This window comes from Ammospiza caudacuta, chromosome 2 (genome assembly GCF_027887145.1).
Source record: "Ammospiza caudacuta isolate bAmmCau1 chromosome 2, bAmmCau1.pri, whole genome shotgun sequence".
Taxonomy (NCBI): domain Eukaryota; kingdom Metazoa; phylum Chordata; class Aves; order Passeriformes; family Passerellidae; genus Ammospiza; species Ammospiza caudacuta.
The window spans coordinates 17,838,625-17,865,947 of NC_080594.1; the positions used below are offsets into that span (position 1 = coordinate 17,838,625).

Here is a 27,323-nt window from a genome sequence, read left to right on the forward strand (position 1 = left end):
ATAAGGTAATTTAGTGCTTGGCATGTTCAGTGGAAGAAGTAGTAGCACAAGAGGATGCACAGCTGGCTCTATTGGTATTTTGTGAGAACAGGGCAAATTTCCTGTCTTGGATTTCTACTCAGATCTAAACAGAAAGTCAATACCTCAACTCCTTGAAGGGTGAAATGACTGGAAAGTAAATGCTGCAGTGTCTGATGCAAGCAAACCATTCAGTATGGTGTGTGCATTGCTGGGGGTTGTATTTATGTAATTATTTTGCCAAAGTCTCTCAGAAGGGGATTGGGACCATAAAGTCTCCAAAAGGATGCATTGGAATGAAAAGAAAAGAAGTGGCTGTTTTGTTTCACCACTCATGCACAGGTTGTGAGTGATACAGATCTTTCTGGGCTGGGGATAGCTGATAGCTGAAGAAGACAACCAGCTGAGAGTGAATAGGAAACCGTGGCACGCTCTCTGTGAATGCACCCTGAGGAAGGAATGGGAGCAAGGCCCTGGGGGCACTGAAAAGCCTTAGTGACCCTAAAGAGACTCACCTGAGGCCTCCATCCACACCTTCTATTTAAACCAGCTCTGGGCTCTTGGTTCCTGTTTGAGCTCTGCGGAAGGAATGTTCCTCTTCAGTGTTCTCAGCTTCCTGATCTAGACTGTGATGTCTGGACTGACCTCCTGGCTTGACTTTGTCCACCATGAAGGCCCAGCTTGGTAATTACCAGACCAGATCCTAATGCTGGCCTGTGGACTGGTTTCCTGCCTGGCACCAGACATGCTTTATTGCCAGGAGATTGCCTTATGACCTAAACTTTTGTCTGACCTTGGCTGCTGCAGGACCTTCTATTCCTGGATACCCTTAAAGGTTGGGCTTGGCCAGTGAGGACTCTCCTCTCCTTGCTGTGGGATACCTTTGGTGGCCAAGCCTGATTTTGCTACAACCTGATGCATGGAGATTCCTCTGAGCCTTCCCAGCAGCCTGTGATGTGATGCCAGAGGAGCAAAGAGAGTCTGAGGAAGGTATGCTGTTCTTCCTCACAGATTACCCCATCTTGTGAGAACCTGGGCTCTCCTATAGGTATTTCATGTATTTACTTTCAGCAAAAAATCTTTCTGCTCACCTCATGAACCAAGCCCTCCATGTCTTTGAGGCACAGCAGCAGCTGGGGATAAGCATGTTCTGTTCCAGGTGCCCTGAAGTCCTGCTACAAAAGCCCTGCAGCCATGATATCTTCTGAAAAATCCTTTCCTTAATATTTTTTCTCCTGAGAGGCTAGAGACCTCAGGAACAAAATGTAAACAATGATTATCTGCTGCTGTGGAATGCAACAGGTGGATCTGTGATTGGTCTCAGAGTTGTTTCTAATTAATGGCCAATCACAGCCCAGCTGGCTCAGACTCTGTCCGAGCCACAAGCCTTTGTTATTCATTCCTTCCTATTCTATTCTTAGCTACCCTTCTGATGAAATCCTTTCTTCTATTCTTTTAGTATACTTTTAATATAATATATATCATAAAATAACAAATCAGCCTTCTGAAACATGGAGTCAGATCCTCTTCTCTTCCCTCTTCCCCTGTGAACACCGTCACACAGCCCCACCACCAGGTGAGGCATGGGCTTGCTGTGTCCTGCTCTCTGCCACACGTGTGACTGGATTTAAAAGTGGTGCTTGAACTGTGAAGCTTCAGGTCCAGCTTGTCAGGGGAGCTGTGCCAAGGTTAAGATAACTCTCCACCTGATTATGAGTTAATTGGTACGTAGGAGAGCAACTCCCAGCCAATTGGAGGCACAAGATGTACATGGAAATGGGATGAGAGGCTTCTAAAACAGGAGGTGGAGAAAGTGCACCGCATTCAAAATCCATTAGCAGGAGCTCCAGCCAACCTCAAGCAGTCATTTCTAATGCAGCTAAAGGAAGGTAAAAGTGCTGAGCTTAATGGTTTTACTGATAGGTCTGTACTTTTGGAAGTAGTATGCTGCATTTACTTAAATGCTTCCATGCATATTTGCAAATATAACGTCTATTGATGCTTCTCAAATGTATTTGAAATAATTTGTGGGTCTGTGTGCCCTGATGTTATTCACTGAGTGTTGCTTCAACTGCCAGATACTAAAAGCCCTTCAGAATAAGACTTAAGAGCAACTAAAAGGATACTAAAGGCAAGTATTCATAAATTAAGCAAACTTTCTATATGGCTCAATAATAGAATTAATATCACAGTGGGGCACACCCACATATGACTGCAAATACTTTGTGGCCATGGCTTGGAAAGATGTCTTTGTTTGGATGGTGTCTGTCCCCTCAGCTGATCTGTGCACCTGTCAGAGCTGATTGAACCTGTGGTGCAGGTATTGCTCCACCTCCTGCAGCCCACTGAGGTTTCTGTTCCTGTGCTTCAGGGAACAGAGCAGTAAATGAAGCTTTTTGTCTGGGAGGTAGCACACAGGAATCCCATAAGGAAAGTATAGGTGAAAAGGGAACACAACTTGTACACTGCATCACATTCTCAACTTCCAGAACAAAGAGCTTTAGGTTTAGCTTTACAATTGAGGAGAAGGAAAGGAAAACCATACTCAACTGCTGGCTATTTCTAGATCTTGTTCTAACTGTACATATAATTAGGAATTAAGAACTTAATGAAAGAATATTTTATTTTTTTCTCATAAAATGGTCAGAAGCAGAGTGCAATTGTCTTGATTTTTTTTTTCCAAGACTTTCACACAGCTCAGTATCCTTTTTTTTTTATTCTGTGGAGTGGAGCTGCACAGTTTCCTTGACATTCAGCTTTTTAGCTGTGTTTTTCCTTATCAGGAGAAAGACTTTATATGACCTGCAGACTACAAAACAAATGCAGGGATTTTTTACTGTTATTTATTTTTTTTAATATGCTTTTATGTTGCACATGTTGCTTGAAAAGTTTGTGATCTCATATTCTTAAGAGACATGCTCACCTGTGTCCCTAAGTGGAGAAGCTCCATTAGAGTGGAAATAGGATAAATTCTAATGGGCTTCAAAATGATTACTCTAAATTCTTGGTTACTTTGAATATTGAGTACACAGCATCTACTAGAGTTAGTAATCTTATTTTCTTGATTTTACTTTTGTAGGTCTTTCATGAAGATAGAAAGCAGAGGCAGTTTTTTTGAGATATTGTGCTCTTGTATTTCATAGGTATGTCCATGACTACATAGTGGCTGCCTAGTCTCTCCCAGAGGGCAAAGAAATGAAGCATAGCACATTTTAGAAAGTGTTTGTGTAGGGTGGATGGATTTTGATGGCTGCTGCAGGAGTGGAGTATTTGTTGTTGCTGTGGAAATGTGTTTACTGGGGTTTAGACTTTAGTGTGACACACTTCCATCAGGTAAAAAGTAGTTTGTATGCTTGGAATAAGAGTTGAGCAAAGCTGGAGAGGCAGAAATGCAAATCTGGAGGAACAAGGCAGAACCTAATGGGTGGTGATATCTAAATAATATTTTTCACTTTTCCTGAGTCAGGATAGTGTGATGATCAGTGCTTCTATGCAAGATTTTTCTAATGAAGAAAACCTAATGAAACATAAAACATTTTTCACAAAGGTCCTGTGGCTTATTTTGACTCTTAAAATATTAAATATTGAAATATCTTAAGTATCTAAATGATCAAAAAGAACACTTAGTGTGGGGAGAATTTTTGTTTGTTTCTTTCTTTTGGTGGTTTGTATTTTTGTAGGGGGGTTTTTTTGTTTATTTTGGATTGGGGGTTTTTTTTTGCCTTTTTTTTTTTTTGCCCATTAGGATGCCTAAATAAAGCTATTATTACTCTTCACCAGTCTTACATCTCAACACCATTATGGCCACAGAAGTATTACAAAACTTACTCCTTTTCTGTCACGCCAGCTTCACACTGGAGGAAGTGCAGTGCCAGCGCCTGTATTAAATCTGCAACCAGTGCACAAAGCATTGTGTGAACTACTCAAACTAGTCACAAAAACTGGAATTATGACCATCCATGATGCTTAATCAAATCTGCTTCAAGGAAACTGTGATAGAAATCTGATGGCAGTTGCAACTGAGCCTTTTTTCAAGGCCGAAAATGTGTTATTAAGAAATGCTTCTGCCCCATATCCTGTGATGGTTAAGGCTAAGTAGTGAGTAGAATGTTGAGCTAGCAGGTTCCCAGACCTCCTGACACAGAAGACCTTTGTTTATTATGCTGGCATGTGTCCTAATGTCTGTGCCTTGGCTCTCTTGTCTTGTCTGCTTGAATTCCCTTTAACAGCATTTCTACCATGGTCACTAACAGCTTGTTTGAAAAGAAAACCAAGCTAGGATAGGTTTTGAGACATACAGATAGTCTTAACTTTTGCTTACTGTCAAATGAAGTAAAGTAAAAAAAAACCCAAAAAACTCTGCAAAACCCCCAATAAATCTATGTGCATCATCCTTTGCACAAAGTGTGCAATTTGCTGCTTGCCTGGTTAATTTAAGTACCTGTGTGCCAAGGCTGTAGGGAGAAATGTGGAACTTCTTTCTGTAAGGCAGACAGTGGCCTTTAACATAAAACTTGCTATTTTGGTATGAATATTGGAAGCAGCAATCTTAAAATTTACTTTCAGATGACATTTATGAGCTAAACTCAATCATTTATACTTGTGGAAAGCTGACATTGAAAGAACTTGTCTTTAAACTAGAGTGGATACTTGGGAAATTTTTTACATTAGAACACCTCTATTTATAGGCTAGATTTAGATGGGGAACCTGGCAAGCTGCCCCAACAACACAAATCACTGGAACTTTTGGGTCTTCTTGTGCCTGTCTTATCACTTTAACATCGCATCCACAAGGTATTGACTGCAATGGGAGCCCTGGTTATTTATAAACATTTAGCTAGATTGGAGGGGATAGGTTTATTTTTTTATTGAATAAAAACATGGAAAGTTACAGTCTGATTTGTGTGTAATTATGCATGCAGCCAGATCTTGGTATGAACTAGGGAAAAATCTTTTGTTTGAACTTTCTGGAGCTTCTATTCAAACTTCTAATTAACTTTTTCTATGTAATTCTCAATATGTTTCTATTGTAATTCTCAATATGTTTTGATAGCGATCAGGGAATAAAGGTAAGGCTTACTGTGGCTAATTTAACACCTGTAAATTCCTGCAGATGAGCAAGTAAGGAATGCATTGCCTTTTGGGAGGGAGATGGAAAAATGTAAGCCTTGGGTTATAAAAGCAGTAGTTCAAATGCTATTTAAATTGATTCATCAGTTGTATTTTTTGTCTGTGCAATAATAAACATATTAGTCCTAATGCTTCTATGCAGATAAATATAAAATACAAAACTATTCAAAGTTTATTAAATCAATTTTTTAAAAGTGACAGTGATCTGTGGCCAAAAGGTCAGGCCAGGATTATTTCTGCACCTTTTCCACGTTCTTCATTTCATGCTTTCTTTGGGGGATGGGAGGGTTCTTTAAAGTCTTTTTTTATCTCCCTGAAATATTTATGGCCCTAAAAGAATCACATATGGGAAACCAGTTCAGTAAGGAACTGCAGCTGATGGATAATCTTAAATTTATGTACAGTGTCAGTGTCTTATTGAATACTCGCTGTCTTGTTCTGCACAGTGTGGTGTATGAATGTCAAGTTAGTCAACCAAAATTAAATCATGTACACTCTTGTGCAGAAGTCAGCCTTTGTACTATGTAGGATGAATTTTTTTTTTTCTAATAGATTGTGCCTTGAAACTGATTTAGGAATACTTTAAACAAAAGTTAGATAACTTCATTTTAAATCTATAAAATCTCCAGAGCAAAAAGAACTTGGAGTTTAACTACTATTGTGTGCAGGGTGGTTTTGCCATGAATTATGGGCTCTACAAGGCTTCAAAAGCCTTCATAAGGATTAACTTTTGGCTCAGAAAGAGTTAAGCAATTCTGCCAAACCCCAAAAGGTTAAATGACCCAGATTTCTGCACTGAAAGAATTTCTTGAGACTTTATTTTCTGCATGTGTAGGGTGAAGAAGCTGAGCATCCAGAGATGAAAGAGTAAAATGAAGCAGCTGGGAACAGAGTTCAAGACTTATCATTTGTTTGTTTGTTGCTTTTGTTTGTTTGTTTTAAAACTAAATGGCACTTTTCCTTGTGAAAGATGGTGAGTCACTAATTCATGCTCCTGCTGTCTCAGATCAAAAAGGCAGTGGCTGAGGTGAGAACACAGCAGTCACTGGCGGTGAATTCTAATGGGATCGTATTTTATAATCCTGATTTTGGGAAAAGAGAAACACTGACCCAGAACCATAACAATTGAGGTGCCAGAACAGAGAGCATTCTTGAATGGCCTAAGGACAGAAGGCAACTGCCTCCCGAGTGTAAATCTTTTGGTTCCTGTGTTGGGAATGCAGCTGTGCTGCCTTGAGGTAAAACCCCCAGTGACTCCTTAACTGCGAGGAGGTTTTTGATGCCTTTATTGTAGTGTGGTTTTAAAAAGGAATTTAAATGTGAGTAGTTGCATTTATTTGGACGATAGTGGTGCCTTCTGAAGGCTGACATTTACTACCTTTTCAGCTTTCTTTTTTTGCTTTTGTCTTCCTCTTATTCACGAGTGTACTTTGAAAAGAGAAGGTAAATCAATTGAGTTCTGAAATCAGGTTATATTGCCTTAAAACATGTTTAAAGTATCCTCTTGGTATTCCCTCTTAAAAGTAACTTTCATCTAATAACACTCTAAGTTCCTGGCTTTAGCTCTGTGTCTTCAGCGGATTTGCTTTGGCTCCCCTGAGCATGCCATGGGTAGATAACTCTTGCTGTATGTTAGGCTGGGGTTTTGCTGCAGGCGTATTTTTGGGGATCTAGATGGCAGAACCACACTCCCCTGCACGTGTCTGTGGTATCAGCAGTGAGTGAGCATTCTCCAGCTGGCACCTGCATCACCGTGGCACTGGCATGGTGCTCAGGGCCTGCCAGCCCCTGGCACCCCCAGGGCTGCCTAAATGCGCTTACTGGGTGCAGCTTCCACACCAGTCATGCTGAGGACAGGAGTTCAGCTCCTCTCATGCTCCTTTGGGCCACTGATAATGCTGAGGCAAAGCAAATAAACTGAATTCTGAGCAATGTTTTCAAAATAGATGTTCTTTCACATTCAAGTGTTAAAAAAATCACGTGGTTAGAGGTGCTTTTGTAGAGTGCCAAAAAGCACTTGGATTTTTTTTTAATAAAAAGCTTCTCCCAAATCTTCGTGCATGCTGAATGACATTTTAAAAAGTCAAGCACGAAATGGCATTCATCAAAATGCTTTTTGGTTAACAAAAACAAAGTTTTATTCCTTATTATTTTCATCACTCCTATAGCTGTTTTTTTAACAGTCAAGCTGTTTTCAGAATTCCTTCCCTGAAAAAGAACATGGTGTGTCTGAAGGCAGTGTGGGGTGGAAAATTTTCCATTGACACAGGCATTATTCTTCAAGATTATTCTGACACTTTTACTGCTTGTTAAATATGGGAAGGGTAGGAGAAAACAGAGCTTGGGGTGTGCACTTGTGTGTGCATGTATGCAACAGAGGTATGTGTGACTAAAGTTAGCTTTTTATGAGTCTCCAGAAATTTCAGATCTTATTTTGAAAAAAGGTTTGGGAAGGTTCATAATTCTTCTGAATTGCTCATCTAAATCATTCACATAACCTTTTTTAATTAACAAGAAGTGGGCTCCATAGTGTCTAAATCAGAAGACTGAGTCTTGTTTCTGCCAATTATTTTGCGTGTGATCTGAGAACGCTGTGTATTTTAATTTTTATCTTGCTGTAATACCACCTTGATTCCCTGGAAGTATGCTGACTAATCTTGGTATAGGAAAAATATTTGATGCCAGGTGAGGGCAGGAACAATTGGCACAAGAATGCTCTGGCAGAAACACCAAAATAATTCTGATAAAGATAAACTCCTTTTAATATACTTTTCCACATTAAAAGGAAAAAAATCATAGATAAATACAATTCTTATGCAAATTATGTATGCTGTAGAACTTGTTTTTTCTGTGCTTTAACTTCTGTTCACTGTGATATTTTATCTTTTTTCAAAGTCAAATTGAATTGTTTTTCAAAAGACAAACCTATGCTGTTCTAGTCTGCACAATCTGTACGTTTAAACATTCTCTGTGGCTCATTACTCTGTAGGTTTAACAGGTCTGGAATTGATTGTGATTGTCCAGAATAAAACCTGCCTTTTCCCTGTCCTGTGACCTGCAGCCTCAGGAGCTGCTGCCCCAAGGAGGTGAAGGCTCTTTGTGGGAAGGTCATGCACAGAAGCAGCTCTGGGGCTTTTAGTGCCAGACAAAGAGATTGCCACCCAAGCAGAGACCACTGTCCCCTTACACTTGTTAACTGTGCTGTGTGTGAGAGCAGTGCCTTCCTCATTCCAACTGAAATGCAAAATTTTGGCTTAATTGTTTGTTAAAAATAAAATTAAAAATTGCTAATTCGGCTTCTGAGCACTTGATTGGGCACGCGGGAGGGGAAATGCTTTCCATCCTAACACTGAGCTCAAGGTGTTTTAAAGCCAAAGCTGTCACCACCCCTGCTGGACTCCGTGGGGACAGATGTGTCAGAGATGCTTGCTTGTCCTGCCTGGCCAAGGTGGGGCTGTCTGGCCACTGGTGGCTGCCACTACAGCAGCAGTGCTGGCAGCTCCTGGCCTTAGGGCTGGCCCTGATGCCTGTGGGGAACAGCTGGGCCCCTTAGCTGCCCGGGGGAATAATTAATGCTGCCTGGGGGTAATTAGCGCTATGATCATGGCTTGGCAAGGGCAGGGACCCCTGGCTGTTGGGTCTCCCACCCCATGGCTGGGAGATAACACAGGTCAAATCCCTTTTGTCACGGTGGCTGTGAAGCTGTTTGTGTGCCTTGCTGAGTGTTACATGCGATGAAACGCTGATGGCTGCAAACAAGCACAATTAACTCTGTTCACTGTTTTCCTTGTGTGATGTTTTGAAGGGCAGAATGCAGTTCATGCTGCTTCTAGTTCTTTGATCTCACTTATGCCCTAGGTCACTGTAGTAAATATTCACTCCTGAAGCATAAGAATTCCTCATTTGCAGCTATTTTATTTCAGAGGGTCCTAAACCCCATTTTCAGTACTTAGGCATCTGCCACTTTCTGCTTTTGCATCTAAAATATATAGCCTTAGTGCAAATTACTCAGCAGTCCCAATGTGCTCATACTCATTAATTAGTGCCATAAAAACCTTGAGATTTATTTAGTAAGTCTGGATATGCAGAATATTTTACTTTCAGTTAAAATGGTATTGTGTCAAGGCCTTTCTGAAATTAAATCTGTCTACAACATAGTAGCTATGGGCTTTAGACCTGTGTTTAAAATAACTTTGTCAAGGCATATTGGAGTTTTTATTGCTGTATTAAACCACTTTTTATTGTGTCGTTAAACGCAAAGGCAGTATTTACACTTCCAAATATTTTAAAGATGTAGTCAGGCTTAAGAAAAAATGGCATAGTGGCATCACTCACTTCAGTGAGGTCTTGCTTCATGTGGATGCTGCTGTTTCACCCTCTCATTATCGTGTGGATGTGTTTGCTGGTGTATGCATTACATCTTGGTTAATGTGGGTAGAGCACCCATCAGACAGGCAGCCCTTAATGGAAGGCTTGCCAGTTGTTGCTGCAGCAGAGACACTGCTGGGCTGCTTTCCGGGCTGGGGAATTGCAAACTGGCAGAGCAGGAGTCTGCTCACAGGGCTGCCACTGTGCCATTCTCGCCTGATCTTGAATATTCTTGGGCAAATCACTTAACTGCTCTAAGTTACTGTGCAAATTTTTGTGAAAACAGGTACTGACTTGCTTAAAGGATCTACTCTTTGAAAAAAACATTTGGATACCTGCAGCTGGATGCCTCTGGCAATATGCTATTATTATGTATACTGCTTTTCACTGTGATTCAAATGTCATTTGCATCAAAGATGATATTTTTGACCATTGTTTTTTTCACTAGGTGAAGCTCATTGAGAATAATCCTCAGCGTGTTCCCTAGCAGTGTGTGGAAATCCTTTGCATGCTAAGAGTAATGTGACTGTTTTGCTTGAGTGCCTGTGAATTGCTTTGGCAGAAGTACAACTCCATATTTTAAAAATATTTATTCCACATTGTCCTATTCATGTACCTTAGTACTGTTCTTCAGGGACTTGTTCTGAAGAATGAGTACTACACTGATGAGCAGTAGTCAAAATTCTGTGCTAGTGCAATCTCTTGCATCAGCCAAGGCTGCTGACAAGCATAATATTTCTACAACAGGCATTTGACCTTTAAAATTTGGTCTTGGATGGCTTAGCTGCTTCACATTCACCCAAAATTGCTATGACACTTTAATGGGGATGATCCTGATGTTCAGGCTTCATGGTGAAGCCTGTTTGAAACCAGGATGCAAAATGTTGGTGTCTACAACTAAATATTGGACTCTAGGCTTCTCTCTGGGTTTGTCTATCATTTTGCTGTGCATTTTACTTGGATCTTTGTGGGTAGGGAGATAGCAGAAAAATACCAGTGTAGTGGTGCTTTTAACAGACTTGTCATCTGGATTGATTGCTGGAAACAAGATCAGTCAGGAATTTTTACCTCTTTGCGTTTATTTTGTTGGAAAGCCAACTCAGGTTTTAAAACATACAAAAAAATCATTCTTCCAAACTTCTAAATCATAAAAGCATTTCTTTTGGACCTGAAACAAAATAATGATTCTTTTTACTTTTACATTCTGCTAATTTTTTTGTTCATACCTCAAATTGTTGAAAAATGCACTGAAATTTACAATACTTTTGTCACATAAAAGTAAACCCAAAGTATTTTAATGCTGTCAGACTTCCACTTTATCCGTATAAAATACATTCCTTTGAAATGTTTTGGCTTTTAACAAAATGATGTTTTTATGATAGAACTGTTTCCTCAGGTTTCTGCTTATTCTAGGGGTAGCCTTGTGGGATTCCTGTTGCAACAGTGACTGATTTGAACACAAGTTATCCTAAACACTGTATTTTAGCTCAGTAGTTCTCTTTGTGTTATAAGAGTCAAAAAAAGTCTGTCATAAGGGAGAGTATTTCCTAAACAAGGAAAAAAAAAATTCCAAAGCCAACCACCAAATGTCTACCTTGTCTCTCAAATTTCTAAAACAGAAATCAAGGGCTCTTCAAAACTAAGATCCTGAAGGCGAGCCAGTTTCAAAGGCTTCCACTGGAGATTGCTGGATTACTGACAGCAGATTGAAGGCATCACATCTGGAGGTAAACCTTGAAGAAATTCAAGACCATATGTTTGACAAATGCTTTTAGTGTAAATGAGCAAAGTAAGTATCTGACTAAAAATAGTGGAAATTTAAAAATTCAAACCATGAGAAAAAGACACACTTGTGCAGGGAGCATACTAATATCTGTTGCATGACTGTGTTGGAAACAACCATGTGGAGCACCCTCTGGGCTCTGTCCAGCTCTCTCTGAAGCTTTGATGCTAGTCCTTGATCTGTATCTGTGTTATTCATGCAAGGACAGGAGTGTTTCAGAGGAGCTGTATTGAAAATCTGGGATAAATATGGCACAGAAGTTCCATCAATGCTTCCAGCTTTGTAACTATTGCATGAGTTTGATAATATCTGGGCCCTCTACAGGACACTGCCACCTGCTTCTAGTGGCTCTTATGGACAGCAGGCAGCTCTGATGCAGGTGGCACTTGAGGAGTGAGAGGCAATCACCTGAAGCAAACCTATTGCCCAGGTTGTGGTGCTTAGAGCTCTGTGCACGTGGCTGCACAGCTTGTGCCAGTGCTGGGAATGCTTGCTGGCTGCAAGGAAATGCTCTACCAGGCTTACAGAAAACAAAAAATTAAATCAGGGTTCAGATTAAAACAGGTAGTTTTGTGAGTTCCCAGTAAGTGCCCATGCGCAGGGAGAAGAGGAGACATGCACTATGTGAGCTGCATGCCAATCCAAACAGCTGGAATTTTTAACAGCTAATAAGAGCAACTATCTATTCAGGCAGAAGGTATAAGCAAATAGCAATTCATGGAGATGATTTCATAGATAATTTCTGAATAACAAACTTTATCTGAAAATCATGAGCTGTTCCTGCTCCTTTCTGGCAGGAGGTGGGGAGGCATTGAATAACTTACATTATTTATGACTTATTCATACAGCTCAGAATGCACTTCTAATATGTATGCTCGGCATCTTTTATAGATGAAGGCCTTCCTTCTGCAGGGCTGTGTACTGAGGATCTTTCAAAGCTGCTAAATTTAATTTAAGGAATGGGTGTATATCTGTGACTTCCTTTGTCTTTTCAGTCTCTGTTAAAGGGTGCTTCCTTCCTTTTTTAAATTGTATTGATTTAACTTTTTCACATAATTGGACAAAATCCTCTAGAATAATAAATTTTGAAGAAAATCAGGCCTTGATAAACAACTGATTAGAGTTGTTCTCCAATACTGTACTGGCAGTAGTGGGCTCTGCTTAGACCTTTGATTTTTGTTTGAGGAATGAATTCATGATAACTGTTACTGTGCATACTAGTGTGGAGCACTGCAGGGGCTGTGAAAAAGATGGGATGAGTCACAAAAAAGAAGTGAAAGCTGTGGGGTTGGCAATAACCTTTTCCATCTTGCAGTCAACCAAGCAGTCTCTGGTAATCAGGTGCAAGTTTATGTACTGGACAGAAAAGTAGTTGGATATAAAAGTTGAGGGGATAGGTACTGAGATAGTTCTGTGTATGCATGCAATCCTGTTTTTTAATTATACTTACTTGTCCATCCAGGCAACGTTTTGGTTTGGGTTTGTCAGATAATCTTTTATGTCTACTGCTGGTAATTGTAATGCTGGTTTTGCAGAACATTCAATTGCCTGTTTTGCTTTTGTGCACCTCAGTCTTTGAGCATGTTGTGTGTGACTTCATGGTGTAGGTTTTCTTAAAAAGTCTGTTCAGCTGATTAAGCTTTAGCTTACGAGCCCAGATGGACCTGGAATACTAGAATTGGAACCTTTGGATCTTTGTTCATATAGGATCAGTGTATTTTTGGGAGGTGTATCTGTCTAGCAGCAAAGGTGTTCAGTTCCCTCCTCTTGGCCTCTGTGTTCCCTGTCCCGGTGTTTGCCATGTTAAACACTGCTGACAGGAGCTACCTGCTTGGAGAATCTGTAGATGAGTACATATATATCATCAACCTGTTGATTTAGAAGCCAAATGCCTTCCTCAACAGATATCTTCCCTTCAGCTGTGTGGGTGTGATACTCACCACTTAATGGGTTTTCTTTCATGCAGACATATGGCTTTACATTTTTGTGAAATCTTGCCATTTTCTCTTTAAAACTTCTCCTTCTGCTTATCATCATTCAGAATGATGGCATGTCATGGTAATTCATGCATTTAATATGAGGAAAGCTTTTGGAGCCGCATTTAACTTTATTTAAGGAATTTTTTAAATTTCAACTTTCATGCGTTTTCAGTCCCCTGGATGAGGGGATTGCTTGTGACTGTCCTTCTGATGATTGGTTTTCCTAAGAGATGATTTGGTAATTGAGGGCACAGAACATTGTGGCTGGGATCTACTGGAGGAGGATGCTTTATGGGTACTGGGACCTGGGTATTTCATTTCCCCCCTCATCTCCCCTGACTAAAACAGCTCCCCTGTTCTGTGCCAAGTGATTGCATGCAGAGTACCAATCTATGTGCTCATCCAGAAAAAAAAAAAAAAAAAGAGCTGAGGAAAAACAATCATTTCAGTGTTAACAAAGTCAGGTATCCATCTCTGGTAAGGATGGGCTCCTTAAGCAGCTTGCTAGGTGCCACAGTTCTAATAAGGAATCAAACAATAAAGTGATAATATGAACAAATGGCTCTTGGTGGAGCCTGCAGGAGCTCCACCCGGCATTACTTCAGCTCACCAGTGGAGGGTTGGAAAAAATCACAGCTTTTAGTTAGAGAAAACTTTTTAGCCAGACCTCTCAAATCTTAAATATTGATATATTTTCTGCTGCATGCGGGGCTATCATGGTTTGAAGAAATTTTACAGGAGAAATCCCAATAAGAGTTCAATGTAAGGACTTAGGAAAAGGTAGGAGAAAACAGCAGAATTAGAATGAAGGAAGAAAGCTGGTGACAAGTTTTTACCAGGGACATGGCTAGTAGGTTGCAGAGAGGGACAGGATTATCAGCTACTTCAGATAAAATCTGGGTTTTTGTTTTGTAACCAGAGCCTTTTCAGTCTTGGTCCTGGTGCATTTGAGGGAGACCCACCAAGGATGTTCCTCAGTTCCTGATTCCCACTTTCCATATCACCCTGAACAAGAGGTGCTTGTTTGTAGCTACAGCGCAGGGAAAACAGCCAATGAGAAAAAACAGAGCCTGTAATGAGCTACCAGGACAAATCTACCCAGGGAGAGGTGAGCATCTTCTGTGTTGGCATAGCAGTTTTAGCTGTTTTAAGTACCAAAAGCGGATAGGCAAATGTGCAGCTGATGTGTTATGAGCCACATCTAAGCAAATTAATCTTATTTCTGTGGGGAAAATAAATTTACCTGGATTTTTCTCTTGACAATAAAATATTTGAACTAGCTGCTCCTTTCTGCATTTGTGTATATTATGGCTGTTCAGAAATTTTGCTCTCAACCTGTCTCTCAGCTTATGGTCACTCATACCCAGCAGTGTATTTCTATCAATAAGGTTAAAACAGCAATGAAAATCTAAATGTTTAGATGCTTGCTTGTGAAATAGCACATTTTTCTTGGTATTAAGCAGCTTTCAGCTTTTTTCACAGCAAACAACTGTATCGCTTCTACATGTGATGACGCAAAAGGAATATTTTTCTGCTTAAATCTCTTATCAGCATGTGCACACGTGGACTGAATAAAGGCAGGAATTTGCATGTCAAGTTACTGCTGTGCAGCTGTTGCCCTTTTCATGATGCACACGATAATTTTAAAAACACGAGTTCTTCTGCAAGCACATCAAAGTTCTCTTCCAGAAAACGGTCACTCTTCTGCCTCTGCAATTAAATCAAGCCCACAGGCACCTCTACCTTGATTTATTTTTTATAAAAAATATCTTCATCTATTATGCTCATATAGATTGTTTCCTTCAAGATGCTTGCTTTTCCACTTTGAATCATACATTTGATTGAATTGTAACTAAAATAGAGTAGATTAAAATACCTGTGATCAATCAGTCACTTGATTCTCTGAGAGGAATCGCTTCACAATTTTCACGTCACTGATCTTGTGGTTTTATCCACATTTCCTGTTGTTAGTAGACTTCAATTTCAACTGCTTGATTTTTTTTTTCTTCTTTATTTTCTCTGGACCCTTTACTTCCTGTATATTACTGTGAATGTTGGAATATGTCTCTTTTTGTGCTCCATTTTTTAACTGGAATGTTGCTGAGATAACACCAGCTTTTAAAAGCTGCCAGTCCTACTTGTTAAAAATAATGTTCTTGTAAGAACCTTTAGGTGTCAGTAATTGAGTTATAATTTTTGAGAAGTTTTGTTTTCATAAACTTGAGGAAGTGGTTGTGTTGTTTGTTTTCTGATGGCTTTTAAAGCAAAATCTTTTCTAAAAGAAAAGGCAACCAGGGAAACAGTGAGATGTATTCCAGCAAACACAAGTTTAACTTCAAGTGGTTTTGGCCACATATTTCTAGGAACAAGGTGTTTCCAGTGTGGGTTAAGATGAAAATGACATAGTTGACCTTACTATTTCAAATTTTTTCTGATACTTATCTCAAATGCCGTTTTGAGCTTTGTAGCTGTTTCTACCCTTGTGATATTTGAGCAGCTTCCAGTATTTGTTCATTGTCATGTTCTTAGAGAGGCAGTGAATTACTTAAGTAAGATCATGCAGGAAACTGATGGTGCATCCACTGCAGCATAGCCTCATCCTCTTACTGCATTATTTTTCATTTTTAGGAAGTTTGACTCAATTTTTTTGTGTCATCAGAGGTGGTTAGTTCAGCCCTAAATTCTCTCCCTGTGGGAGAAGCTGTTGAGATGAGTCTACGGATGTGGGAACAAGTTTTGACCAAATATGAGCACTGAGAATACCAAAATCTGTATGACCACGTGGACTTTGGTGTGTTAGATTGGATAAAGGTGCCACTTCTGCCAGTGTCTCCCAGTTTTTCCTGTTGAAGTCAAAGCCTACAGGAGGCCTGCTCTAGAGGTGTTCTTTTGTGATTTAATAATATTTCTGTAAGGTTCTTTCAGTGAGACTGAAATGCATGTGCATGTTTCTAATTTTTGTAAGCACTAAAGGTGCTTACAAAACTAAACACCAGGTTTGACTGGTTTACATAAGGTCTTCAAGTGTTTGTTTCTCATTGTGGCTGGAATATGTTGATGGTGACTTTTTGGTGCCTTTTATTTGCATAAATTTAGCTGGAAGTCCTTACCACATGGAGTAAGGCTTAACACATGCTAGCTCTTCATTTGCTTGGGTCATCCAAGCCGCACACTAGGGTTTAAATATTGCTCTTCTTCTTTGTCTTTCCATTCCCAGCTGGGGAACAAAAATATTTTGAATAGAGTTCTATTAAAACTCGTAAGATTTGAGGTTTTCAGCCACTACCCAGGTTGCCTGGCATGAACATAAATGTGAATAGCAAATCACTGAGTTGCAGTGCATGAATTATTGTTAATAAGCATCTTGGTTTGGGGTGTTTTTTTCCTTGTAATAAACCTCAGCTTATGGATAAAATTTTTCTGAAATGTAGGCAATAGGGGGGCAAACACTTTCAGAATAAATTTTAGTGTTGTCCCTGCAGGGTCCTGCTAGTTACTGGGTAGTCTTAAAATTACCTCTCTTCCTCAAATCACTTAAATCTTTTAAAATAAAAAACACAGCTCAAATAACATGTCTGTAGCATAAAGAAATAGTCTAGTTACTGTTATTTGGAGGAAAGGGGAGTTAGTTTTATCTTATCCCTGTCTGATACTACATTTCATTAATTTCTGCTGGAAGAAAAAAGCAGCAGGTGTCCAGCTCACACCCATCTTTTTGCTTCAAAATAATTTGCTCTCTCTTTAATTTCAATTCAGTAATCTATTTTCTCTTCCTGCTCATTACCTTACTTTACTACCATCAGTGGAGTGAGCAGGACTCCCAGAGAAGGGCACACAGGATGTGGTGCATCAGTTTGCATGTTTACTAGTGAGGAAGGGCTCAGAGGAGGAGTCACTCCATCCTCCTGAGGAGTCAAAAAGAATCAGGCAATTTTTGGCAACAAAAATGGTGTCTACCCATCACAACTGCCTGGCTAAGACTGAAACCCAGGCAGAAAGGACACAGCCTCCCTGGGTAGATGCCTACACCAAAACAGGCCTCCTGAAGGCTGAGAGAGCCAACTGAACCATCCTGACATCTCCTGGGAAAGCAATACAGCTAGCTGCACCCAGTCCATGGGACCCCTGCAATGGGGAGAGGACAGTTTCTTGCTCCAGGTAGGGACAAAAGGACAAAACAAGCAGAGATGAGTGCTTGCTGGATCTGGTGCTTACCAATGGAGATGAACTCATTAAAGGAGTAATGACTGGTGACAGCCTGGGCTGCAACAACCTTGCCCTAATTGAGTTTGTGATCTCTTGGAGCACAGTCAGGATCCTGCACATTCAAAGGGTGAAATTCCAACTATTTAGGGGATAGGTGAATGAGATCTCTTGGGTAGCTGAACCTAAGCTCAGAGTGGCTGACCAGGGCTGATTTCTCTTTAAGGCCACTTTTCTGAGAGTCAAAGGTTCTCTATCCCACTGAGTAGAAAATCAAGCAAAGCAGGCTGGAAACTGCGATGAGTAAGCAAGACTCTGACTCTCAGACTGAACAAGAAGGAGGAAATGAAGACCTAGCAGAAGCAGGCACAGATGACCTGGGGAGAGTACAGGAATGTAGTTTAAATTGTAGAGGTAGAGTCGGGAAAGCAAAGGCAAAACTGGAACAGGACTTGGCAAGGGATGTGGAGAATGAGTCCTGAGAAGGGAGTCTGTAAATGCATAGGTCAGAAAAAAAGGCCAAGGAGAGTGTACCCCCTCAGTAAGCAAGAAGAGTGAACTGGTGTGATTGATATGTAGAAGGCTGTGGTACTCAATAAGGTCTTTAGTCTTCACTGGAAGTCAGACTTTCCTCAAGTCTCTGATCCACAGACTGGGTGTGAGGGGAATAAAGTCTCTCCCAATATAAACCAAGAGCAGATTTGGGACCATTTGATGCAGTTGAATAGCCACAAGTCCGTGGAACCTAATGACATACAAACCTTCAGGGAAGGCTGAAGGCTGATGTTGTTGCCAAATCATCTAGCTCTGGGGCTCTCAGCACAGAGAGAATCTGTTGGAAAGGGTCCAGAGGAAGGCCACAAAGATGAACAGAGAGATGGACCACCTTTCTTATAAAGACAGGCTGAAAACTAACCTGGGTAAAGATCAGGGGAAAACTTGTTTTATTTATCAATTATTTATTTAAAAATCCATGTTAAGATATGCTGAGTCTTAATTTACCTGTGCAAGAATCTAAAGTTTTGGAGGGAGAGTAAGGAGGGCAGAAATAAAAACAGAATCAAAAAACTCCAACCTGGATTAAGCCCCTGGAGGCTCCTTCTTTGCTTGGAATGATTGGTATAATTAAGTTTTGTGTCATTCATTGCTTTATACTTGTGCTGACCTGCTTTGCTGGATCAGGGTATAGTTAAGAGATTTCAGCTTATATCCAGAGCTAAGTGCAGGCTCAGTGGTAAAGTTGAGGATTATTAAAAAAAACAGACTACTTGCAGTTCTGTATCTTCAAAATGTTATTAAAACTTCAAAATTTGAAAAGGACTGATTTTTTTCATTTTTAAAATTTTTTTTAATGTGTTACAAACAAGATTTTTCAAAGTAGTTTGTCACCATATTCAGCAGCTGAGCCTGGGGCTGGAAGTAAATTTGCCAGTGTGCAGGGATCATTAATGCTGGCTGGAGAGCAGTGCAGCACTTGTTTCTTGGCAAGAAATCATGTAAATAATCAGCAGGGTCCCAGAAGGTCATCCTCCTTCAAGTGTTGCCTAAAAGGCTTTTGCTCTTTTTCTTTCCTCTGTTTGAATTGATCCTGTCCAACAGGGTCTGGCTTTGTCCATAAATCCTTGCTTAAGCTTTCAGTCTGCACTCTGGCTGCGCTAAGTTGACTCATACTTCTCGGTGTACAAAACTCAAAACATATTCCTAGTTGGACAATGATGATATTTACTAGAGCTGTGCCCTGAAAAGCTCTGCTCCCTTGCTGCACTGCCCATTGTGTCTGTAACAGCTGCTTCAGGCTCCTGCCTCGCTCTGTGCTGTATTGCTCCACAATGGGAGCTGGCGTGGCTTGGCAGGACTGACACTGCTCAAATTTATGCTTCTGAATTAGTTGGTCATGGCTGGTAAATTCCACTCCGTTCTCCGTGCCAAGCAAAATGAAGAGCTAGCCCTGGAAAAAAAGGCACTGCTATGAGCTTTTTCTAGATAAACCTTTTGTTCTCTGCACTGAAGAATTTTTAAGAAACTCTTTCCTGTGTCCAGAAAGTGAAGTGTGCTCCTAAAATTATTCTTTTTGTCATGATCTTGGACCTTGATATCATGCTGTTAGGGAAAAGAACATCTAGGTAACTGGTTCCACTTTGTTTTCAATTTATCACATCAGTATAATTTGGTGTAGAAGTTGTGCTGTAAAAAAAAAGCCCTGAAGTCCTTTCTCCTTCCCTTTCTTTGCCCTTTTAAGAAATCTTGTCTTTGGACTTCGCCAGTGTCTTGCAGCCCTGATCCTGCCTTTACCAAGATCAGGACTAAGGTGCCTCCTGAAGAGTTTTCAAGTACATTGAAGAAATAAGCAATGCTTGGATCTCTATTCCTCTGACAATTTTACTGAAACAGAGACAACTGTTTTGAATTTGATCAAAAGTGAATTAATAGAAAATGTGATTATAGATATGGTTATCAGGCAAGCAAAAAATTTGTACAGTGAGAATCTTCTCAATATTTGATTTTAGATTAATGTGCTAAACTTCCCCTTTCAGTTGACTGAAGAACTTCAAAGTATGGGGAGGAGGTGTAACTGTCCATATTTTTATTTGGCTGGTTTTGGAAGAAAAGTGAAAATTCACTGAGATCACATGTACCTTTGGAATTGCTGGATCTTGAAAGTTTTGATGGATGACAAGTAAATATGAAATTCAGTAGATCACATCAGTCTACAGCTTGTGTTCCCAGGCTTGGGATGATGAAGCGAAGTGTATGCATTTAGGTTAGTGCAAAATACTTTTTGCACTTCAAGAAGCAATATTTCAAATAAAATCCTGTAACTTAAAGTATTGTATCCCCTCTGGACATGCTGGTTTTTAACTCTGAATCCAGCCAGAGACATATAGCAGCAATGTGTAAGCAAAATTGCTTTTGACTTCGGTCAGAGTAGGCTTTCACAGGACAAAAAAGTGTTTGACCTAATAACACTGATCCAAACCTCCTGTATTTGGGACACAACATGGCAACTTTCATATCCACTCAGACAGGCACTCTTATTCCAAGGTCACATCACAAAGGTGTATACAGCATAAACTATCTGTTGTTCAATTTATCTATGTCAGGAGGACAGAAAGGGGAGCTGACCCTGCCAGATCTTGATCCAGTTGTGCTTTCATAACCAGGTACTGCTGTTGGGATAATGACACCCCCGTGCTCCTGGGATAATAGGTGTCACTGTGATTCTTCTCTAACTGGCCTCAAATGCTTTTTTCAAGATGTGTAATGGTTTGATAGCCCATCATGATGTGTACTGTAGAGTGAGTGCTTTGCCTTGCATGAATCCCTGATTTTTCTGAATACTTCAGCTGCTTCTTCCTCTGCTTTAAGGAAAGCAAATGTTAATGTATATGGTGGTTGCAAAAACTTAGTGCTGTTACATGTAAAGATGAAAAGAGCCATGTGAGCGTTGAGCAGTCGCAATGCTGTGGACTGTGTCAGAAGCTGAGAAAACCAACACTAGGTTTAAAAAAGGATCCTAGGTTTAAAAAAACTAACCAACAAAAAAACTTGTAGATAAATGGTATGTACTGCTACATCCTTCATGGCATTAAGAAGATCAACACAATAAAGTAAGAACTATTATGTGATTTTTCTTTAAACACTTTCAACTTACACTGTACACTACTTCCAATATTCATAAACTTGGTTCCATAAGCACTAACTGTAATTGTTGGCTATACATGGAACTCATTTCAAAATTAGCAAGAAACCCACCAAAATAATTAAATGTCACCTCTGACATGAACCATGCACGACATTTTAGTAACATAGAGACACTTTGTTTCCTAGCATTTCTTATGGAGAAATAGCAGTCTTCAGGGAGCAGGGGCATAGGAAACCAGGAGTACTTCTGGTATTGGGACCGTTCTTTAAGTTCACTGGGTTTTTTGTGCGCATCCTTTTTATCTATATGAATGAAAGCTGCAGTTCTTGTTCAGGTCCAGAATGGTGTACTTCTGTTACGTTAACAAATGGCAGCCTGATGGAGTAATAAATAATTTATGAACTTGGGATATTGATTTTTCTTCAGTGCTTATAGGAAATTATACGCTTGTGGCTTCAAGTAATAATTGGTCCAATTTAATCGCATAAAAATTATAGTCCTTTTTAATTCTTTTCAAATGGAAATTTAATGACCGCTGGGTGTGTTACAGAACAGAAGAGAGGATGTCTGCTTGGACTGAAGGAATAGGAGGGCCAGAAACAGCAGGTTTTACAGGTCTAATAAAAAAATTATTGCTATGGCAGTGGTTTTGAATGAAGGCTAATGGACACTTGTCTAATCACAAATTGGACTTTTCACAAGGAAATACTGTGAATTATAATAAAGACACTTAGAATTGCAATGCAGACTAAAGGTACAGAGGCCTGGCATATTAGGGGAAAAAAATTTCATTTGTAAAGCCTCATTGAATACGAGGCAGATTTTGCTTTAATGCAAAATACATTTTCTGGTGTACTGCTCTTCTATGTAAGCTCTGTAGCTGGGAGCAGGAGTAAAAACCAAAGAGGGAGAAGGAAGTAATTTCAGCAACTTCACAAAAAGTAAGTCTGAATTTATCTTTTTTGAGGTGAGGGGGGAGGGACGTCCTGCTACTTGGTCAGGATGTTCCTGACTGTTTCCAATTAAAATATAAGTAGCTTGTAAAACATACCTCCCTGTATATTCAAGTTTGAAAGAACTGCATTGACCAGCTTTCCTCAGCATATAACAAGAAGTTGTGTGACAGTTCTGCAGTCCTTGCTTAAAAGTCAAGCATACTTACCTGAAAGCAGGTTTTAGTGAAATCACATGGTGCACTGTCTTTTTACCATTCTAAGGTGTTGGGTTTTTTTTTTAATGAAAGCCACCAGCAAATGGACCTTTTATAAAACAGATATAATAGAAGGAAATTTCTAACTGCTCTGGAGCAATAATTAACTTCCAGCTTCACACCGTAAATGCAAAAGAATAAGTATGGTTTCATGAGGCTCAAACTTATAATTTTTTTCTGAGTAAAAAAGGAAAAATCAAACTCTCATTTCTGTCTGTGGGAGAGTATCACTTGAGCTGGATGTAAATCTTATGTAGTCTAATCCATTCTGCCCATCAATAGCAGGAACAAAGCAAACAGGCACTAGTGAAAAATGGAGAAGCTGCCAATAATTTCAGCACTAATAATGAGATGGTGTTAATAATAACTCATCCTGGTGACCCCAGTAATGCTTACTGTAGGCTTAATATGGCATGTCAAATGGTAAACTGATGCCTGGTGTTAGCTGGGGGCTGAGAGTTGCAGAGCATCTCAAAACATTTTCCAGGGGAATAAACCAGATTCAGGTTTATTCCTGAACCATGACAGAGGTAAACAAGCCAAACATCTTTACAGTCATGTCTTCTGCCAGCAGCCTGGGCACTGGAACTACTATTGGGGTTTCAATCCAGTGTGCTGCCTGTGGGAGGGGACAGCTGTATGTGCATAGCCGTACACTATTTTAGGGGTGTAGTCTGCTAAAGGGGTGTACCAGATGTGGGTGTTTCCTATAAGCCATGTCTTCTGAGAAATGTGGGACTTGTGGTGTCCTTTGGATAGCTTATTCCTACGTCAGAGAACAAGGGAATCTCTCTACCATGAGGGTGGTAAGGCACACTGGAACAGGCTATACAGGGAAGCTGTGGATGCTCATCCCTGGAAGTGTTCATGCCAAGTCAGATGGTGCTCTGGTATAATGGAAGGTGTCCCTGCCTGTGGCAGAGGGAGTTGGAGCTAGATGATATTTAAGTTCCCTTCAAACCCAAACTATTCTATGTTTTGTGGTACATATGGCCTTAAATAAGCACAGTGATGGTGTGCAGGCATTGCAGGAACAATGCTCATAGTTCACTTTAGGTGGCTGAAGTGTAGGTTTTTATTCTTCCTGGAACGCTGGAGTTTTCTTCACTTATTCCTGGCCAACACAGAGAAGCTCAAACTAAGACTGGGTTTTGTGTTCAAAGCATGACATTGTTGCTATTGCTGTAGCAGGAATGTACTGTGATGGTTTTACTGGATATAATGCCCTATTTCCAAATGTGATTTTTGAATCTGCAGGTTTCTAGTTAGGAACACTGGTAACAGCTGGATAAGAACAGTCCTCTTGACTGTTTTATTAAAAACTCACAGTAGCTACTAAAAAAATCTATAACTATAGTATTCTATAAATATAGCATTCAAAACTTCAACAAACACTTTATGACCACCAAATGTTTACTTTAGGATTGGGGTAATAATAATGTTATTAAATATAACTTTATGGGTGTTTATTGTGTTTTGATGCACAGACATATGCAAATAACTTAAATTAGCATATTTATGGGTGAAATTTCAATTGCAAGTTTATTAATAAATCCTTGCATAGTGTTCAGACTGAAAACATTAGCTATACCCCTTTATTTGGGCAGCTAATGATTTTTCTTGCTAGTGGTCAATTCTGAATTGGTGACAGATTAGAACAAACAGGATGTGGCTGCAAAGGCCTAAAGCTACACTTTGTTGATAAATTGCTGGTCCAGATCCATTTTGGGTTGGGAAGAGAGCAGTGACCAAAGAGCACATTGAAAGATGCCTTACTGGTCTGTGTGAAGTAAGATCCTAATGTGCCCTGCAGCACAGGCACGTGGGGAGGGACAGAGGCAGAGAGAAGCTCATGAGCATGCTGTGTTTTACTTTCTCTCTAAATATCTTCTGGAAAATGGCCTTGCTCTCTTACAGAGGCAGGGTTCATGGTGGCAGGGCCTGTGGCAGCATGTGATGTGTAATACAGGCTGCAGCACAGTGGGGGTGTGAAACTTCTATTATTTGGCAACGAGTTGCCTGTGAGAAGGGAACGAAGTAATTTTCTTAGGCACAGAGGCACAAGCATCTTTGTAATCTTGAACTGCACTGAGTCTGAGGAAAGCATCCTTTTCCTCTGCAGGCAACAGGCTGGGGCCCAGCTGTTGGGATTCCAGCACAAAGTACGGGAGGTGCAGGCTGTACTGTACTGGGGGACAGCTGGGAGCACAGAGCTGGGCCTGCTCTCACTGCGGCGCCAGGGATGGAAAGGAGCAGGAGAGCTCAGTGGTGCTGGGGACTTGTGGCAGAGAGGAAACTGGCAACTGCAGAGAGCTGAGACAGAGCTCAAGCACCTGGGCCACCTTCGTTCTTCAGTGTCCTGCTGTCTGTGTGTGCCTTGTTAAATATAGATTTAATTTTTGAAAATGCTCTCTATGATGGTGAAGGATATGAGGGGAACATTATCACAGATCTTTTAAATGTGCTGTAAAAATCTGAAGTTGTTGAGGTGTCCAGCTGAGGCCCTGCATTAGCAAAACCCTTACAGCTCAGTTTCTGTTTGATAAAGCGCTTGTAAGCACAACTGTCTAACACCAACAGTGCTGGGAAATACTTGAAAACCCTTTGTTTGTACAACCTCTAAATTCCATTACAGTACAGATACTCAGTATATAGCCTGATAACTGTTTCTCATTCTAAGCTGGTTTGTTTCTTTGCTCGAGAGTATGGATCCCACACCCTGGAGAGAAAGCAGAGTTTACTGTTCAATTAGAAAATTTTATTTTCCTGGAGGCAGCATTGATCTCCTGGACTGTTATGTTATCTGTCACTGTCTAATCACAGAAAATCTGTTGCTTGTACAGCAGGCCCTGACAGAATCTCTCCTAAAAAGGTAGGATGTTATTTCTGTGTGTAGATAGGGTTTGGAACAACAGGGGTTTGCATTTGGCATCTTGCTGATTAAACTTTGTCGAAAAAGACAAGTCTGCTTAGCCTAGCTAGGAGGTAGAGGAGAGAAACAGCCAAAGGCCACTGAGTTTTTTCATTGCATAATTGGACCTGATTTGATCCAAAAACAATGGTGGACAGCTATGAATTAGGCAATAGGTTACTGCCTTGAGCTACTTCTCCTGACATTCTGGTCAGAAAGTCGAGAAAAACAATCATCACCTCTTGATGTCTGTGGAGCAACTAACCAAAAAAATAATTATCTAATAGTTTCTTACCTAAAACCAAAGTGAGAATCCATTTGAGAATCCATTTGACAGATGCACAGAAAAAGGTCTGCTGTTCCTGCCAATTGTTGTTCTATCAGTCTGGAGAGTACCCAGACTTCCTGCACAGACCTATGCTGTGACTTGTTTGGGAGAATGTCCAACACAAGTTGGACTTCAACGATCTTTGTGGATCCCCTCCAGTTCAGGAAATTCTGTGATTGTGTTTTCTTTTTGCCCTTTCACTTGTCATCTTTGTCCTAAAGTTCCAGATGTGACCTTGCTTTTAAATATTTGAGTGAGTTTAGCGTCACACAGGATGACATTTCCCAGAAAATATAGCTGGTTATCAAGATCCCAGAGCATGTGTGCTTCCTGGCAGTTGGCTGGTTGCTATTTCATGGACATCAAACAGAAGAGGAGAAGGAGAAATGACAGTTTGGAGCTGGCAATTGATTTGATCAGTTTGCTCCTAGGGATGAAGGACTTTATGAAGAAGCTGGGCAAAATGAGGTTTGGGGAATTTGATGGGTGTTTGAGGAAAGTGCTGCCAAGCAGATGGGCTAACCGCAATAAAGGGGAACTGATGGTGTAAATCAGGCAAAAAAGTGGGAGTGGGAGCACTGATCACAAGGATGTGTGTGGACTACAAAATACAGTGCACTCTCATCCCAATGATCCTGAGCGAGTCTCATCCCAGCTGAGATATAGATACCCCATGTTTTCTTCCTCTATAATGAGTTCTGCCAAGAAGACCAAGTATATGAAAAGCTTGATCATTTTTTTTTTAATAACAACAGTCTAAGCCAGGAAAATGAACATGGTAAAACCAAAACCTTTGGCTGTGTAATACAAAATAGGGCTTAGAAAGAGATTGTGAGTAACTCTTCCCTGTGTTACTTCACGGGAGGTTAAGCTCTTTCAGGCCCTGTCCCATGCCCGGTGAATTTCAGAGTGCGCTGCTCTTATGCTCAGTCCTGCCGCAGGCTGTGCCGAGTTTCGCTCCGCCATGGCACAACCCTTGTGGGAAGGGCCCCGGGAGGCCTCGCCCAAAGCCCCCAAGTGCTCGGGACGGCGCTGGAGGCGGCCGGGGCTCGGCCCAGGAGCCCGGAAAGCCAAAGACGGAGCCTGCACGGCCTCACTGCGCTGTCACCTCCCTGTCCCCGCCGGGGAAAGCGCGTGTGCGTGTCCTGCCCCGGGAACAGCGCAGGGTGTCTGTGTGAGGAGCACAGCGGGCTCGGGGAGCGCTCCCAGCCCCGGGCAGGCGGTGCTGTCCCCGCGGGAGCCGGAGCGCTGACGGCGGCAGCGACACCGCGCCCTCCCACATGGACTGGGCAGGCTTCCTGCGCGCATGTCAGCGTGCGGGCCGGTTAGCTCAGTTGGTTAGAGCGTGGTGCTAATAACGCCAAGGTCGCGGGTTCGATCCCCGTACGGGCCAGTACTTTTGCCCGTCCCGCTGCCGATTGCGGCCGTCCCTCGGCTCCAGCCGGGCCCCCGCGGGAACGCGGCGCCCACTGATGGGGGAAAGCAGGGAGGGGACGCGAAACAACCGAACAAGTGCTCAAAAAAGAAATAATGGGTGGAGGAAATACGCGGAGGGAGCTTTTAAATCTTTTCCGTAGCTCCTCACCAAAGTATTCAATGTTTTGCCCCGCAGCGCTTTGTTAAAGTGCTTCTGTTAAATAGCGTTAGGCCCGAAGAAAGTGTGCAGGAATTCAGGAGGTTTCCCCTTCCAGTGAATCATCCCAGGTCTTTAGCTCATTGTATTAGTGACTCTTCCATAGCTCTGTGTCAG

General features: G+C 41.0%; 1 long non-coding RNA gene and 1 other non-coding gene across 2 annotated transcripts; both read left to right on the forward strand.

Annotated features, from left to right (window-relative positions):
• Positions 1-604: 604 nt before the first annotated feature.
• Positions 605-7,152, forward strand: LOC131554821 (uncharacterized). The gene is made up of 3 exons (XR_009274435.1): positions 605-702; positions 826-1,008; positions 5,984-7,152. It is a non-coding gene; the product is annotated as an uncharacterized LOC131554821 (long non-coding RNA).
• A 19,740-nt stretch (positions 7,153-26,892) lies between these two features.
• On the forward strand, positions 26,893-26,966 carry TRNAI-AAU (transfer RNA isoleucine (anticodon AAU)). Its single transcript has one exon. It is a non-coding gene; the product is annotated as a tRNA-Ile (tRNA).
• Positions 26,967-27,323: the final 357 nt, after the last annotated feature.